At 42.2% G+C, this 17,884-nt stretch overlaps 1 non-coding gene across 1 annotated transcript; it reads right to left on the reverse strand.

Annotated features, from left to right (window-relative positions):
* Window positions 1-8,763: 8,763 nt before the first annotated feature.
* LOC150105023 (U1 spliceosomal RNA) lies at window positions 8,764-8,933 on the reverse strand. The gene has a single exon (XR_016548620.1). It is a non-coding gene; the product is annotated as a U1 spliceosomal RNA (small nuclear RNA).
* Between the last annotated feature and the right edge of the window lie 8,951 nt (window positions 8,934-17,884).

Genomic DNA, 17,884 nt, shown 5'->3' on the forward strand with positions numbered 1-17,884 from the left:
AGAAAGAGAACATGAACCTCATGCAGTAAGATTAGGCTCCAAACAGCGCGTTGTGCGTTGACGGAGCGCAGACCGTTAATGTTGAGAGTGGCAACGCGAAAGGTGTTGTTCATTTTAGTGGTGTAGTTATAGGGAGGGACAATTAGAATTTTAGTGTCTCTGCGTTAACTATTTTGATTAGTGCTTGGTATAGCGCTGTGATGTCGCTGTCGTGTAAGCCCATATTGGCGGCTAGAATGGAGTTCCTAAAGGAGTTTTGTTCCTCATTTAGAATATCTGGCACGGCAAGTTTGTCCCATTCCAAGCCAACACAGGGTTTTGATGAACCCTTTGTATAGTGGGCATAGAAGTGTGGCTCGCCGTTTTTCTCTATGGCGTTGTGGATTCTTTCGAACCCGTCCTGGTCTTTTTGGACGTGGTGGAGAATAGTAGCTCCCCCTGGAATTATTTTAGGGAATGGTGCTGGGGTGGGTTCTGTTCCTGTCGTGGGGAGGGTAGTAGGGTTTTCGCCCATAGGCAACCTTTTAAACGAAGCTTGTTCGTCTTCTACCTGTTCCCTTTGACGTTTTGCTGTAGAGGTGTCCATTTCCTCTATGGCAGATGCTGTGGTTGTGTCTGCGTTCGTGGTGGTGGGGGGAACGCTGGCTGTTGAATTTTGGCTTCTGTACTTTTTGGTTTTACCCAGTGATACTTGTTTGAACCCCTCTTGTTTGCCACGTTTGGGTTGGGCTGTTGATATCGGTGGCGGGGTCGGGGTGGGTATTTTTGGTGGTACTGTGTTGTCAGAGCTAAGGGGGGAGGAACGGGGAGTGGTTGTATCGCACCCCCCATTCGTTCTGCTGATGTTCTGTGTTGACACACATTGTAACTGTGGTCTTTTTGGTGGCATTTCTTGCAGGGGTTGGTGCAATGTGGTAGGGAATGGCCAGATTCGCCACAATTGCTGCACTTGGCCTTGGCACATTCTGCTCCCAGGTGTTCGTGGGAGCCACACCTGTAGTATTGCTTTGTGACACCTGGGTAGTTTACCATGACTTTTTCGGAGCCGATGGTGACAAAGTTCGGAACAGGAGTTTTCATCTCCATTGTGAAGATGACCACTCCTGATTTCCAATCCGGGTAGTCGACATCAGTGCCCCGTTTAATGTTCTTAATTGTGCCTCATTTAGCGAATGTCTTGTGGATGACGTCGTCGCTATTTTCTATATATTCGAGGGGGAAACCTGTCAATTTTTACCGTTCTTAACAGGCTTCCCACCAAGAACGGAGTGATTTCTATGTCATTACATTTAAAACCCTCCAGCAGTTTGTCCCTAGTTGTGGTGTTTTTTACCACTACCTGGTATCTCCCTGCCCCGAAGGGGGTAAACCCGTAAATGTTTTCGGAACCTACTGCCTCACAAAGTGCTTTGCAGATGTGTCTTTTGTTTAGGAATGGGTCCGTTTGAAAACCGACCGTTCTCACCCTAGGAAGTAGTGAAGACATGTCGGTCTTAAGTTTGGCCACGGCCAAAAAAAAAAAAACAAGAAAAAAGATATAGGATCTAGGGAAGAGAAGGATCGTGGTGGTAGATTAGAAAAATTTCCGTAGGACAGGAAAGGTTCTACAAGCAAAGAGAGAAATCCCGTAAGAATAAGTCTTACCAGCAAATCCTGTAGCTTAAGCCTAGCTACTAGCAGAAAGAAAGAAAAAATATATAGAGTGAAAGGAATCCAAGAATAGAGAAAGAATCTTACCAACCACGATCGATATATATATATATATATATATATATATATATATATATATATATATATATATATATATATATGAGAGCTGCCTTTTCCGGATCTATATATATATATATATATATATATATATATACGGTCGCGTCCGCTGAATCCTGGAACTCTCTAGAGGCGAAAGATTATTCAACACCAAACCCAGCTACAATGGCTATGATCAAAAGAATTACAATGACCAGCTACTAAAAAAAAAATATAAATATATAAATATAAATAAATATATATATATATATACGGTCGCGTCCGCTGAATCCTGGAACTCTCTAGAGGCGAAAGATTATTCAACACCAAACCCAGCTACAATGGCTATGATCAAAAGAATTACAATGACCAGCTACTAAAAAAAAAATATAAATATAAATAAATAAATAAATTTTGTGAGTTCAACGTATCTCATCATTGGCCTGTGGAGTTAGCAGAAAAAGTGACATCGAAAACCGACCTCACTCCCAATCTCAGAAGTATGATTCATACTCATTTCGTTCAAGATGACTATGAAATATATACAAGAAACAAAATGGTGTATTTAGAGAATTAACAATGATTTTCTTTTATTTTATAAAAAATATAAAACTAATTATATACCAATTATAAATATAAGTACTGCATGTTTTTAAAATACTATGTGAATATTTTATATATCGCATACGGTTTGCTAATTATTCAGCACATTTAATTTAAAACTAAGCGATTTTTGATATCGCTAGGAATAAGTAATTTTGAAGAATTTAAAGTCCTCTCTCTCTCTCTTTCCTTTTTCTAGCTACAAATAATAATTCACTAATAATTTGATGAAGGAATTCACTAAATATATTTCGATTCATTAAAGATATTTTCTTTTTATATTGCGATTATATGATATATTATTATGCTGCGTCAGTTTTGAGTGGTTCTGACTAATACAGTATACAATTTTTTTTTAAAATGCGCCCTCTACTGACTAAATTCTAGGTTTAGTAGCTCTTCGTAGGCCCTTGTAATGATGTAATGCTATGATCTAAGCCAGTGTTTTTTAAACATTTCTAACGAAAATCCTCAACTAACAATTAATTTTGCATCTCAACCCATCACACGCACACAACTACACTTTGATTTATCCAACATGTTGAAAAGCGATACCTCCAGAGAACCCAAGTAATACAATACCAGAGCAGCTCATGGCTTTGGAACAAAACCTGTTTTTTTTTTTTTTTTTTCCCCTGATAACCATTCACTTATTACATAGGCAAAGTGGATACTAGATCCAACACTATTTCAAAGCAGAATGTTTGTAGAAACTATGAAAGCTTCGAAAGTTGGCCTGAGAGCTTACAAGAATACTATCCTCGGCACCTCCGAGTTGCCTTAACTTGCACTACTTAAAAAAATGTGAGTGCTGCCCAAGCTTTCATATTCATATATTCATATAACGATGCTGTATTAATTTTGATCTCGTCGATATCTGGAGGCGGAATAACCCCTCCAAAGTAGAAACTACGTGGTGCCGCGGCCAGATAGCGACAAGACTAGACAGGGTGTACGTGTCCCAAAACTTGGAACAATATGTTCAGAGGATACGTCACACTGCAGTGCACAACATGAAAACCGACCACAAAATGGTCATACTCAAAATCACGCTCCCAGAGGTTATGGAAACAGCCAGAGGGCCTTGGAGGCTTCCTCCCACCTTTCCCAGTCTTTTTAGCGACCAGCTACAGAACCTCTGTGACAGATGGACAAACACCAACTGGGACTGGGAAAACTGGCTGAGCTTCAAGTGGCAGGCTAGGGAACTGTTCCAAAAATGCGGGCGCGAAAGGGCCTACCAACAACGCAAACGGCTGAGGGATCTCTACAAGGAACTCGGCTGGTACCGGACAAACGAACGGAGCGGAGTTCCCTGCGGACATCTTATCAGGCAAGTAGAAATAGAGCTGCAGCAAGAGCGGCAGAGTAGAGTCGAAGACCTCGATTTTCGAACGAGACTCTATCTCAGAAATTTGGAAACACCTTCCGCCGCATTCTACAACCAACAACGGGTGGCGGCTAATGATGAGAAAACGATTCACCAGATCGAGGAGAAGGGCCAGATTTTATGCTCAACCAACGAAATACTCCGTCACTTTCATCAGCAGTATATCGGTATCTTCTCTGACCGGCAGGGCACGGATGACTTCAGTGAGTGGGACGCAACACGTTTTCCCGATCATCTTAGTGCCCTGCAAGACAGGCCGATAACTGCAGCCGAATTAAAGGCCACGTGCAGAATGATGAAAACACAGAAGACCCCAGGGCCAGACGGACTGGGGATAGAATTCTATAGATCTATCTGGGAATTTGCATTGGCAGCGTTAATAAACATCTTTAACGAATTCCTCACTTCGGGAAACATCCCCGAGGAATTCGTTAAGAGCCACACCATCTTTATCCCCAAGAAAGACCGAGATCGGACTTTGTCGAATAACTGGCGTCCAATCTCCCTAACCAACGTAGACTACAAGATTTTTGCAAAAATTATCTGCACGCGCCTTAAGGGCGGTATCGAAAAAATAATAACAAGCTCACAGGTCTACGGGATCCCTGGTAGATCTATGGAATTCAATCTCTTTTTGTTAAGAGACTTGATCAAACTGGCCAAAGAGAAAAAATACCCCCTGGCACTTCTCTCCACCGACCTGGAGAAAGCGTTTGACAGCATCAACCACAGGTACTTGCAGAACATCCTACAAAAAACAGGCGTGGGCCCGAGACTTCGGCGTACAATTAAAAACATGTATGCGGAAGCCACGACCCAACTATCTATTAATGGGTTTCTAACAGAACCAATCCGCATAAAGAGAGGGGTTAGGCAAGGCTGCCCGCTAAGCCCCCTCCTCTTCTCCCTAGTATTAGAACCCCTAATCAAAAGAATTGATAACACCCCTGCAATTAACAGTATTCCACTGCCCCAAGGCTCCAGACAATGCAAAATAGTGGCATATGCAGACGATGTAGTGGCTACACTCAGAGACTCTGAGTCCATCTATATCTATCTGCACACGCTGCAAAAATTCAGCATAGTCAGTGGTCTTCGCGTTAACGCACAAAAATCCAAAATCAAAAGTTTCGGAAATTTCCATAGCACTGGACTTCCCTACGGTTTAACGCTACAGACACAGCCCCTAACTATACTAGGCGTGCCCTTTTCAGACACCCTAGCACTACCAATTCAAAAATTGCAGGAGACAAGCAGGGAAAGGATAAGGCTGTTCAAACTAACCTTCTTCTCCTTTTATGGCAGAGCGACAGTAATAAAAACAATCGTCACCCCAATGCTGATGCACACTGTCAATATCACAGGCATCACACTGGCACAAGAAAATAAGTTATCAAAAGAACTCCTGGATTTCTTCTGGAATGGGAGAAAAACGCGAAGTAAAGAAAGAATACCTACAACTCAAACAGGAAGAAGGGGGTTATGCTCTGCCCGATCACAAAAGCTTGCTACAAGCAAACACGTTCAAAACCGTACGGAAGGCCTTAAACTCCAACCACATTTCTGGCCTACTAATTAGATATTTTATAGGACTTTTCCTCCCCCTCTTTGGGATCACGGACTATGCTGGACCCCGCGCAAGGGGGGTGCCCAAGTGGTACCGTACAGTAGTGAAATCGATCACAACACTCAGAGACAGAGGAATAGCAATCATCACACACAAACCCAAAGCAGTATACTGGGATTTCTTCCAGCTTTCCAGGCGTGATACACCCAATCTTAGTACAAATAATGAAATTCTCTTCAGAAACATCAAAAATAGCTGGGGACAGCCTTTTCATCGGGATCTAGCCTGGAGAATAGCCTACTGGCGGCTCCCGGTGAAACTGGTGAAATCCCGGCATGTACCTAACCCGTGCGACCCATTCTGCGATGTCTGCCGGGACGTGGAAACGGTGGACCACTTCTTTTATTTTTGCCCACCAGCCCAACGCATCTGGCGGAGACTCAGCACAGCATTGGGAATCCCCATGCTGACAGTAGAAGAGGTCGTACGACTACAATTCCCGCCACCAGTCCAAAAAACCCAAAAGTTCACTATCTTCCTAATCAATGTACTAAAATATCACATCTGGAAAGTACGGAAAAAATCCCAGGTACGAGACGCAAATTTAATATATTCAAGAATAAGAAAAGGTTTCTTTTTCTACTTACCCAAATTTCTTGCACAAGAAAGGCACTTACTAGGAGACTTTAAATTTGTGAATCAATACTGCAAACCACCGACAATATGCTTTCTTATACAGGGACGCATCAAGCCCTGTATATCTCTTTAGAACCCAAAAAACCCACCATCCCCCCACCCCAGGAAAAAGAATAACCACTCTGTCTTCCCTAGCCACAAAGCTTTCGCTGGCACGGTTTCTTTACTCCAAACAAGGGGGGGGAGAGCTGAGAACCCGGGCGGCGAAGGCTTACTGCGAGGCGGTGCCGCTCCTCGTCAGCGGCATCTCCCGGGCCAGTCTCTTCCCCATTCTAAGTCCCAGTGGTACCAGGTATACAAGTTCCTCAGTAAGTTCCTATTCATTCCTACTTACCGGACCTTAAGTCCTGTTATTTTAGATTTAAAATAAATATTTAAATACGTCCTATTATTTACATCTTGTCTTTAAAAAAAAAAAAAAAAAAAATTATTTACCTGGAATAAAAATAAGGATATTATATCTAGTAACATAAAAAGAACCTCCATTAATACTGGAGTAAATCATTACTTTAGATAAAATAATATGTGAACTATAGACAAAAGTCTATGTTTAACCTTTTTCTGAACAGGTAAATTGAGATTATATGTTACAGACCAATTAGCCAATAAGGCTAAACAGGTTGACTGAGGCCTCTTTTTACCTCCTACTAACCTACTCTATCTTATATCATACTCCTCTTTTACTGTCTGCTGATCCTCAGCATGCTTTATTCTCCAAAGGCCAATGATGAGAGACATGAACTCCCAAAAAATAAAAAAAATAAAAATATATATTCATATATATTCATATATTCGCCTTTTATAAACGCATTTGATAAAGGTTTCGCTGGCCTGACATTTACTCATTTTCGGAATGTATTTTCCTAGGATTCTATTTCTATTGTCAGTTTCGTTATTACAATTCGTTGTAAGATTATCTTTCTTTTGTTTGTTTGTCTAAGCATTTGTGAATGCTGTATTATTTCACAATAGCACAGTGTTGTTCCTAATGGAATTTTGGTTCCTATTCAGTTCAGTATGATAAACTCCACTGATGACTCTCATTTTGTACTAACCTTTTAAATCTGCCAAGTTTTTTTTTTTTTTTTTTTTGACTTTGTAGTGGGGAAAATCGAATCCACAACCTCTTTTCGGCTACATATTTTCTCCCTGCCAACTTCTGTGGAATTACAAACGTAGCGTGCCATCTATTTGCCATTTTTCGACGGATTTGGTTTTGACTGTACCAGTTTGTTCTGTATACATAACAGCAGTTATGTATACAGAACAAAATTCTTCTAATGAGAATATACCAATCTTTTGTTTTAATGGTCTTTGACAACTCTATTGCTGTTTCTTTCTGTTCTTCCTTGGTTAAATTGCATCCCTAGAAACAGAGCTGGATTTAAGGTTATTATGGCCCATAACGTTTAAGGACCCCTCCCCACCTAAATAAAATTTAGTTTATCTACACTGAGCCTGAGCCTCCGTAGCTCGGTCGGAAAGACCTGGGTTCAATTCCCGCACAGGACGCGGGGAATCTTTATCAGGTCTTTCCGACTAAAGCTGAGTCCTAAAGGATAGTCCTAAAAGAAATAGTGGCTGGGACTCTACCTTGGAAATAAAAATCCAGAGCACGAAGTGCTATATTGTTATTATTATTATTGCGATATACGACGGCCAAATGGCAGAGAGACTGTCTTGTTTTCTGAAACGAAAAAGACAAGAGTGCAAGCTGCTATTTTTTGACCGAAAGCTGGAAATGCATTATAAGTCTCATTATTATAATTTATTATAATGAATTTAAAAAATTTGATAGTTTTAAAAAAGTACCAGGGCGTCGCCCTGACCCAACTACACCCCTGGGATATAGGGTTTTATTTACTGGAAACTGGTTTTTCATCGCTGGTTCCATGAACATACCTACACATATCTACAGACATAAATACTTACCGTAGTGCAAGGAGAGCAACGGGAAACCATCCTGTTCCATAATAATTATTCCTGGTAAAGTAGCATATTGCTTTCATCCCACCATCCGTAAGAACAAATCCTTTGCAATGTGAACTTCTAAACTATAGCTTTCTAGCTTATGTAAATCAGGCCCTACCTAGAATTGTAAATGGTAATTCTAAAAAATATGTAAAGGTTTCGCCTGTCTCAATAAGCGCCCTCAGTACATTGAAAATGGGACATAACATAAAATTACAATTAAATAATCATTTTCAAAAAGCGTCCCTATAGCGTTTATAGGACAACAATTGGTCAAAACATTTGTAAGTCACTTTTATACTTTTTTGTTCAATATATTCGATACCTTGTCGGTGAATGACCGTATATTAAGGAATGATGCTGCTACTGTTTATTTATTCTATTTTTTTGCCCATCTCTTTGTCTAAGGGAGGGTTTTTCAGGATGTTCTGTACTTTTTTTTCTCCTCCTTTGGAAGAGTGATGTGTTAGAATTCATCACTTCTTCATATAACTCCTCAATACTGGAAATAGTATATCCTCTGATAATATTTTTATAATACCAACATCATGCAGAGGACGATGGCTGAATGTTGTATGGAAATGAGATGTGTGCCTTCATTTTCGAAAGACTGAATGACCTATTGTGTTCAGAGACCTCCACGAGGTTGTCTAATCAATCGAATTTATTTTCTAACTGGACGTATTACGCAATGATGAATATGAACACTTTGCCAAGTCGCGTTATGTGATAATAAACACATGATCCAAATAGTGTAGTATCTAAAATACTGATTTTTGATTCACGTTAAAAGGGGAAAGCGCGAACGCAGTCCCCCCACTAACAAAATTCCACGCTCCATCTATCCCAGTTGGGAAAATGGCGGAGGTCAACCGAACCGAACCGTGTGTGTGCAATGGAACGACCTCTCTCTCTCCGGAACATCGTATGATCAGCGATTATTCAACGCCAGGTAAGTATCTCCGGAACATAATTTGTGAGTTCAACAAAAATCATCATTGTCCTGTAGAGTAAGATAGGCTGAGAGTCAGCAGATAGTAGGGAAGGAAGTAAAGATAGAGTGCATAGTGGTAGAGTAGGTAACAGAGGCCTCAGTTGACCTGTTTTAGCTGTTTCCCCACAGGGGCGATTCTAAAACGGTCGTTGATTTTTCACTTTAAAAAAGGAAAAATCCTAAAAAGGAAACATGTAACAAAAACAAAAACATGAAGTACAGAGAAAACAAAATAGATAGGACTGGAAACCGAAATAGAAAGGTAGGGGGAAGGGTCTGGCCTGAGTGATGCAGCTCTCAAGGAGCTGCACCGCCTCGTTGTAAGCCTTCGCTGCTCAGGTTCTCAGGCCCTCTCCCACCTGTGGGCACTAGAGAGCAGTATAGCTATGGACGGGAAAAACGCCGATTCCGCCTCCTCGTCTATGTCTAGGGCTACCTGTACTTGCTCAGGGGTGATTTTGCTGATGTCTTCAACAAATAGGTCACCCCATTTTGCACTAACTACGTTGGGACCATATTTCCCAGTGAGGAGGAGCTCAGGTTCCCCTATTCTCTCTATTGCATTTTTAAATTTTTCTGCCACCCCAGGGATACCTTTAACTAGATGCTTTAGCGTCTCCCCTGCTTTTGCATGAGGAGTCTCTAATTCTTCTGTTTCTGCTGGTTTTATTTTTTTCATCTCCTTTTCCTCAGGACTGAGTGGTCTTTTGAAGGGGGCGCTGTTTACCTCCATATTTTCTGTCATTTTCTTTCTCTTCTTCTCATGTGATTTCAGCGCATGTGGCAGCTTGTTTTTTGGCTGGTTCTTCATGGATTTCTCGCTTCTTCTCTCTCTCTCTCTCGGGTTTGGATGGTATGGTTTCTGTGGCAGCATTTTTTTTCTTATGGCTTTCCTTAGATGGTGTGGCTTTCTACTGCAGCCTTCAAGTTTGGAGAATCTTTCTTTTCTGTATTGCCTGGCGGTGTTGCTGTGATGGCACCTCCCATCCTTTCTGCCAGGGTTCTTGATAGGCAGATGTCCACTTTGTGGTTTGTGGCACCACATTTCAGGCAAGCTGCCTCACCCTTATCCAGGTTGTGGCCTGGTTTGACGCAGTTTTTTCTACACTTTGTTTTGGGCAGTCGGCCCCAAGGTGGGTGAAGGCACCACATCGGAAACATTGTTTCTTTACACCAGAGTAATTAATCATTACTCTGGCAGATCCAATGACAATAAAGTTGGGAACTGGCGTTTTCATCTCGAGGGAGATGGTTACTTCGCCAGACTTCCATGTGGGATTTTCTGCATCATTTAACACTTCCACGTTACGTACTACACCCCATTTCCCGAATATGTCGTGGATAATCTTTAGATCAGTTTCAACATATTCCAAAGGGAATCTGGGGATTCTAAGTAACTTGGTGATACTTCTCACCAAAAATGGGACTATTTTTTTTTCCATTACAATCAAAATCTCCGAGTAGTTTATCTCTGGTTTGTATACTTCTAACGACTACTTGGATGCGGCCACCGCCGAAAGGAGTAAATCCGAAAATCTGGTCGGTACCGACTGTTTCGATGAGGGCTTTAGCTAAACATCGAGGATGCAGGTCGGCATCCACTTCCATTCCGAGTGTCCACGTACGCGGCAAAGCCATAGCTGGTGAGGTGGGGGCCTAAGCTATTCCCACCACCAAGTGTTTGTTATTTCCCCAATCAGGGGTTTAGGAAGATCTGTAAATTTCCGGTTAAATATCGTGAACCCAGATGGGACTCGTACCGATATTAACGGTTAAGAACAGATACTACGAAATGTTAGCAGCCTGTTAAGCTGATGCACACAGATAGAATGGGAGCTCATATCTTTCATCATTTTAGATTCAAAAAAGTTGTGCTGAGAGTCAGCCTTGATAGTGAGAGAGGAGGAGAAAAGATAGAGTGGAAAGTAGTAGGTAGTTAAAGAGGCCTCAGTCGACCTACTTGGCTACACTAAAGTTGTCGCCAAGCAGATCTCCGACATTATCACCCTTCATCCGTTCTTTTCAGCTTTTCCCCGGTCAGTTACCTCTTCAGATATCTGCCCGCGGAAAGTGGGGAAAAACAAATGCAGGAGGACACACACAACAAAAGAGAAACAAAAGAACTAAGACACACATCAACAGAGCAACAAAGCAACTAAGACACACATAAATAGAACAGCAAATTAACAGAATAGTACTGTACGAACGGGGGAAGAGCCTGGCCTGGGTGATGCAGCCCACAAGGAGCTGCACCGCCTCGGTGTAAGCCTTCGCAGCCCAGGTTCTCAGGGTACCCCCTCTTGTGTGGAAAAGACATAGACCTTTTCACATAAAAAATTCTAATCTGAAAGAAAGAGAAAAGACCCTTCCCCCCCCCCCCCAAGTTTGGCAGATCTATACGAGGAATTAGGCGAGGCTTGAATACTCCTGCTTTCTGTTGTTGTGAGTTCTAAGAATGTGATCTGCTAACTTATCTCCGCGGGAGTAGTTTAGCATGTATAATGCTACTCCCACCTCGTCTCCTGCGTCAATAAATTCGTTGATTTGTTCTGGAGTTATTTCATTGATATCTTCGACCAAAATATCGTTCCACTCTGCACTGACCACTTTAGGCCCGTTTTTCCCTGTCAGTATGAGTTGAATGTCCCCGAATGTTTCTATTCCATTTCGGATTATGGTCACATGTTCGGGAAAGTCCTTTAAAAGATGCAGAGTTCTACACTTTGATCTTAGTCAAAAAGCCGAGAAGCGATTCGGAACATCGTATAATAATAATTTGTGAGTTCAACAAATCTTCATCATCGGCCTGTAGAGTAAGATAGGCTGAGAGTCAGCAGATAGTAGGAGAGGAAATATAAAGATAGAGTGCATAGTGGTAGAGTAGGTGAAAGAGGCCTCAGTTGACCTGTTTTAGCTGTTTGTCCCCCAAGGGCGATTCTAAAACGGTCGTTGATTTTTCACTTTAGAAAAAAAGGAAAAATCCTAAAAAGGAAACATGTAACAAAAAACAAAAACATGAAGTACAGAGAAAACAAAACTATAGATAGGACTGGAAACCAAAATAGAAAGGTAGGGGGAAAGGGTCTGGCCTGAGTGATGCAGCTCTCAAGGAGCTGCACCGCCTCGCTGTAGGCCTTGCCCGCTCAGGTTCTCAGGCTCTCCCCCACCTGTGGGAACTAGAGAGCAGTATAGCTATGGACGAGTAAACCATGGGATGGTTATTGCGACTGTCGTTTGTTATGGGCAGTCATTATTCTTTTAGCTACCTCGCTTCCCTTGGCCATGTCTAATTTGGAGAGAGCTATGAAGAACGCCGATGCCGCCTCCTCGTCTATGTCCAGGGCTACCTGTACTTGCTCAGGGGTGATTTGGCTGATGGCTTCAACAAATAAGTCACCCTATTTTGCACTAACTACGTTGGGACCATATTTCCCTGTGAGGAGAAGCTCAGGTTCCCCTATTCTCACCATTGCATCTTGAAATTTTTCTGCCACCCCAGGGATACCTTTAACTAGATGCTTTAGAGTCTCCCCTGCTTTTGCATGAGGAGTCTCTAATTCTTCTGTTTCTGCTGGTTTTATTTTTTTCATCTCCTTTTCCTCTGGACTGAGTGGTCGTTTGAAGGGGGAGCTGTTTGCCTCCATTTCATCATGTGACGCAGCTTGTTTATTGGCTATTTCTTCTGCATGGATTTCTCGTTTCTTCTCTTTCTTGGGTGTGAAGGCTATGGTTTCTGTGGCGGCTGCCTTCTCTTTTGCGGCCTTTATTTTCCCGTATGCCTCGTTTGGAGTTGGAAAATCCGAGTTTCCTGACTCTTGTTCTGTAGTATCTGTGGGCTTCTCTACTGAGGTGACTGTGACTGGTATAATAGCACCTCCCATCCTTTCTGCATACGTTCTTGATGGGCAGGTGTTAACTTTGTGGTCCTTGGACCCGCATTTGAGGCAACCCATGAGACATTTCTCCAGTGAATGAATTGTTGTTAGGCAGTTCGCTCCTAGATGGTCGAAGGATGCACATCGGAAACATTGCTTCTTTACACCAGGGTAGTTTACCATTACCCTAGCGGATCCGATGCTGACGAAGTTTGGAACCGCTGTTTTCATCTCGAGTGAGATGTTTACTTCGCCCGACTTCCATTGTGGGTTGTCTGCATCGTTTAAGACTTGTATGTTTCGTACAACACCCCATTTTCCGAACACCCCGTGGATGATTTTTCGTCACTTTGTATATATTCCAAGGGGAATCTGGGGATTTTGAGCAGTTTGATAATGCTCCCCACCATGAACGGAATAATTTCCTTTCCATTACATTGGAAGCCTTTGAGCAATTTGTCTTTAGTCTCGGCGCTCCTTACTACAACTTGGTATCTGCCGCCACCGAAGGGAGTGAATCCAAAAATCTGGTCTGCACCGACGCAGTCAATGAGGGCTTTAGCCAAAAGTCGGAGTCGTAGATCGGCGTCAGTTTCGATGCCGAGAGTCCGCGTGCGCGGCAAAACATTGGCCATAGCTGGTTAGGGGGGGGGGGCTAACTATTCCCACCACCAAGTGTTTATTATTGCCCCGGTCCGGGGTTTAGGAAGATCTGTAAATTTCCGGTTAAATATCGTGAGCCCCGATGGGACTCGTACCGATATCAACGGTTACGAACAGATACTACAAAAAGTGGTTTTAGAACCACTAAAACCAGAAATATAGAATGTGACTAAAACAAGTCATCATATAATAATAATAATTTGTGAGTTCAACAAATTTCACCATTGGCCTGTAGAGTAAGATAGGCTGAGAGTCAGCAGATAGTAGGGAAGGAAGTAAAGATAGAGTGCATAGTGGCAGAGTCGGTAACAGAGGCCTCAGTTGACCTGTTTGCCCACCCCCCAGGGGAGATTCTAAAATGGTCGTTGATTTTTCACTTTAAAGGAAAGGAAAAATCCTAAAAAGGAAAACATGTAAAAAGAACATGAAAAAGAGAAAGGTATCTGGAGAGGTAATACAAATTTGGAACAGAAAGGAAAGGCAGAGAGCCTGGCCCGAGTGATGCAGCCCACAAGGAGCTGCACCGCCTCGTTGTAGGCCTTCGCCGTTCGGGTTCTCCGGTCTGCCCCTCCTGTGTGGACTGACAAAACAGTTGATTTTAAAAACCGCATGTAAGTGGGAGGTTAAATTCTCACTTATTATTAACTAAACAGTCTTTTGTGGACTTTCCGGTACATCCATTCAGCTTGGTCTAACAAATCATCGGATCATCGATTATTCAAGAATGGGAGTTCATGTCTTTCATCATCGGCCTTTGGAGTAAGGTAGAAGTATGATAGTAGGAGGGAGAGTAAAGAGGCCTCAGTCAATTATTCAACGCCAGGCAAGATATATGATATAAATAATAAATAATTTGTGAGTTCAACGTATCTCATCATTGGTCTGTGGAGTAAGATAGGCTGAGATTCAACAGATAGTAGGAGAGGAAATAAAGATAGAGTGCATAGTAGTAGAGTAGATGAATGAGGCATTAGCTGACCTGTTTTAGCTGTTGACCCCCCCCAGGGATGCTTCTAAAACGGTCGTTGATTTTCACTTTAAAAAAGGAAAAATCCTGAAAAGGCAAAAAAAGGAGAGACTAAGCAAATTTAACAAGTGTAAATAAATCTAAAGACTATGTGGAAGACAATTCTATAGAGGAATGAGTTTGCCGAGCAAACCCAGAACAATATAACCAGGAAAAGAAGGGAGATGACCTGGCCCGGAAGACTCCGCCCTGAAAAGGGCTTGGGACCACCTCGATGTTGGCCTTCATATGATATAATAAATAATATGATAATAATAATAATTTGTGAGTTCAACAAACTTCATCATCGGCCTGTAGAGTAAGATAGACTGAGAGTCAGCAGATAGTGGGAGAGGAAATAAAGATAGAGTGCATAGTAGTAGGGTAGGTAAAAGAGGCCTCAGTTGACCTGTTTTAGCTGTTTGCCCCCCAGGGGAGATTCTAAAACGGTCGTTGATTTTTCACTTTAGAAGAAAAAGGAAAAATCCTAAAAAGGAAACATGGAACAAAAACAAAAACATGAAGTACAGAGAAAATAAAACTATACAGAAAGAACTGGAAAACCAAAAAAAAAGATGGGGGGAAAAGGGTCTGGTTCTCAGGCTGCTCAGGTTCTCAGGCCCTCCCCCACCTGTTGGAACTAGAGAGCTATTGCTGTGGACAGGAAACCATGGGATGGTTATTGTGACTGTCGCTTTTTGTGGGCAGTCATTATTCTTTTATTCTTTTAGCCACCTCACTTCCCTTGGCCATGTCTAATTTGGAGAGAGCTATGAAGAACGCTGATGCCGCCTCCTCGTCTATGTCCATGGCTACCTGTACTTGCTCAGGGGTGATTTGGCTGATGTCTTCAACAAATAAGTCACCCCATTTTGCACTAACTACGTTTGGACCATATTTCCCAGTGAGGAGGAGCTCAGGTTCCCATATTCTCATTATTGCGTCTTGAAATTTTTCTGCCACCCCAGGGATACCTTTAACCAGATGCTTTAGAGTCTCCCCTGCTTTTGCATGAGGAGTCTCCAATTCTTCTGTTTCTGCTGGTTTTATTTTTTTCATCTCTTTTTCCTCTGGACTCAGAGGTCTTTTGAAGGGGGCGCTGCTTGCCTCCATGTTTTCTGTTTTATTTACTTTTCCTTCTGCAGTGATTTCATCATGTGACACAGCTTGTTTATTGGCTGTTTCTCGCTTCTTCTCTTTCTTGGGTGTGCAGGCTATGGTTTCTGTGGCGGCTGCCTTTTCTTCTATAGCCGTTATTTTGCCGTATGCCTCGTTTATAGTTGGAAAATCCGTGTTTTCCGACTCTTGTTCTGTAGTAGCTGTAGGCTTCTCTACTGAGGAGACTGTGACTGGTATAATAGCACCTCCCATCCTTTCTGCATGCGTTCTTGATGGGCAGGTGTTAACTTTGTGGTCTTTGGACCCGCATTTGAGGCAAGCCATGAGACATTTGTCCAGTGAGTGACTTGTCGTTAGGCAGTTTTTGCATGTCAGTTTTGGGCAGTTCGCTCCTAGATGGTCGAAGGATCCACATCGGAAGCATTGCTTCTTAACGCCAGGGTAGTTTACCATTACCCTAGCGGATCCGATGGTGACGAAGTTTGGAACCGCTGTTTTCATCTCGAGCGAGATGTTTACTTTCCCCGACTTCCATTGGGGGTTGTCTGCATCGTTTAAGATTTGTATGTTTCGAACAACACCCCATTTACCAAACACTTCGTGGATTATTTTTTCATCACATTGTATATATTCCATTCCAAGGGGAATCTGGAGATTTTGAGCAGTTTGATAATGCTCCCCACCATGAACGGAAAAATTTCCTTTCCGTTACATTGAAAGCCTTTGAGCAACTTGTCCCTAGTCTCTGCACTCCTAACTACAACCTGGTATCTGCCATTACCGAAAGGAGTGAATCCAAATATCTGGTCCGCACCGACGCAGTCAATCAGGGCTTTAGCCAAAAGTCGGGGTCTGAGATCAGCGTCAGTCTCGATGCCGAGAGTCCGCGTGCGCGGCAAAACATTGGCCATAGCTGGCGAGGGGGGGGGGCCTAGCTATTCCCACCCCCAAGTGTTTATTATTTATTATTGCCCCGGTCCGGGGTTTAGGAAGATCTGTAAATCTCCGTTAAAAATATCGTGAGGCCCGATGGGACTCGTACCGATATCATCAACGGTTATGAACAGATGCTCAGTTTGTTTCACGAAAAAACGCAAACTACACTACACACTTGATCTAAGCCAAAAGGCCGAGAAATCACACTACAGAAATGATCCTGTGAAGTGATATATTTATATATATATATATATATATATATATTAAAACTGATTTTCTTTTATTTTATAAAAAGCCTGAATATAAATCCTATTATATTCGAATTACATGTTTTTTTTTTAAATACTATGAAATATTTTATATTTAGTGTCCGTTTGCTAATTATTAAGCACATTTAATTTAAACCTCACGAAACTATTTCTCACGAAACTTACGTGATTTCGGATATTGCTAGAATACTTAATTTAGAAGAGTTTCAAGTTCTCTCAGTCCTCTCTCTTCTTTTCAAACTACAAGTAATTATTATTATTATTATTTGACACCTCCAGGGAGTCCAAAGACTCATCGAGGGAGAGTGTGCCAACAGCATTGAACGATTTGACTCCTTCCAACTACTAACCGCGCCCAAACTTGCTTAACTGAGCCATTAGTAGCAGAGGCTCTACCAATCGACCAAACTTTGCCGGCTTATTCACTAATAATTTAATGAAGTATCGCTTCTCGGCCTTTTGGCTTAGATCACGCGTTAGTATATAGGATCATTTCTGAAGTGTGGTTAGCGAGTATAGTTTATAGTTTCTGTTCTTAACCGTTAATATCGGTACGAGTCCCATCGGGTTTCACGATATTTAACCGAAATTTACAGAACTTCCTAAACCCCAGACTGGGGAAATATCAAACACTTGGTGGTGGGAATAGTTAGGCTCCCCCCATCTGTCATGCCCTCCATTCTGCCGCGTGTGCGTACCCTCGGAATTGAGGTTGACGCCACATACCGGCAAGGGCAATGGCGAAAGCTATCATAGACTGCGTCGGCGCAGAGAATATTTTTGGATTTACCCCTTATGGGGGAGGAAATACCAGGTAGTGACCAAAAATAGGGAGACAAGAGAAAAGCTTCTCCAAGGGTTTGACTGTGGTAAAGTAAAAGTATCTCCCTTCATGGTTGGGAGCATCCTGAGAACCCTTAAGATACCACGATTTCCCTTAGAATCTCCAAGGGTTTGACTGTGGTAAAGTAAAAGTATCTCCCTTCATGGTTGGGAGCATCCTGAGAACCCTTAAGATACCACGATTTCCCTTAGAATATGCAGAGAAC

Source organism: Typopeltis vanoorti, chromosome 7 (genome assembly GCF_054136105.1).
Source record: "Typopeltis vanoorti isolate ZY-2024b chromosome 7, IOZ_Tvanoo_1.0, whole genome shotgun sequence".
NCBI classification, from domain to species: domain Eukaryota; kingdom Metazoa; phylum Arthropoda; class Arachnida; order Uropygi; family Thelyphonidae; genus Typopeltis; species Typopeltis vanoorti.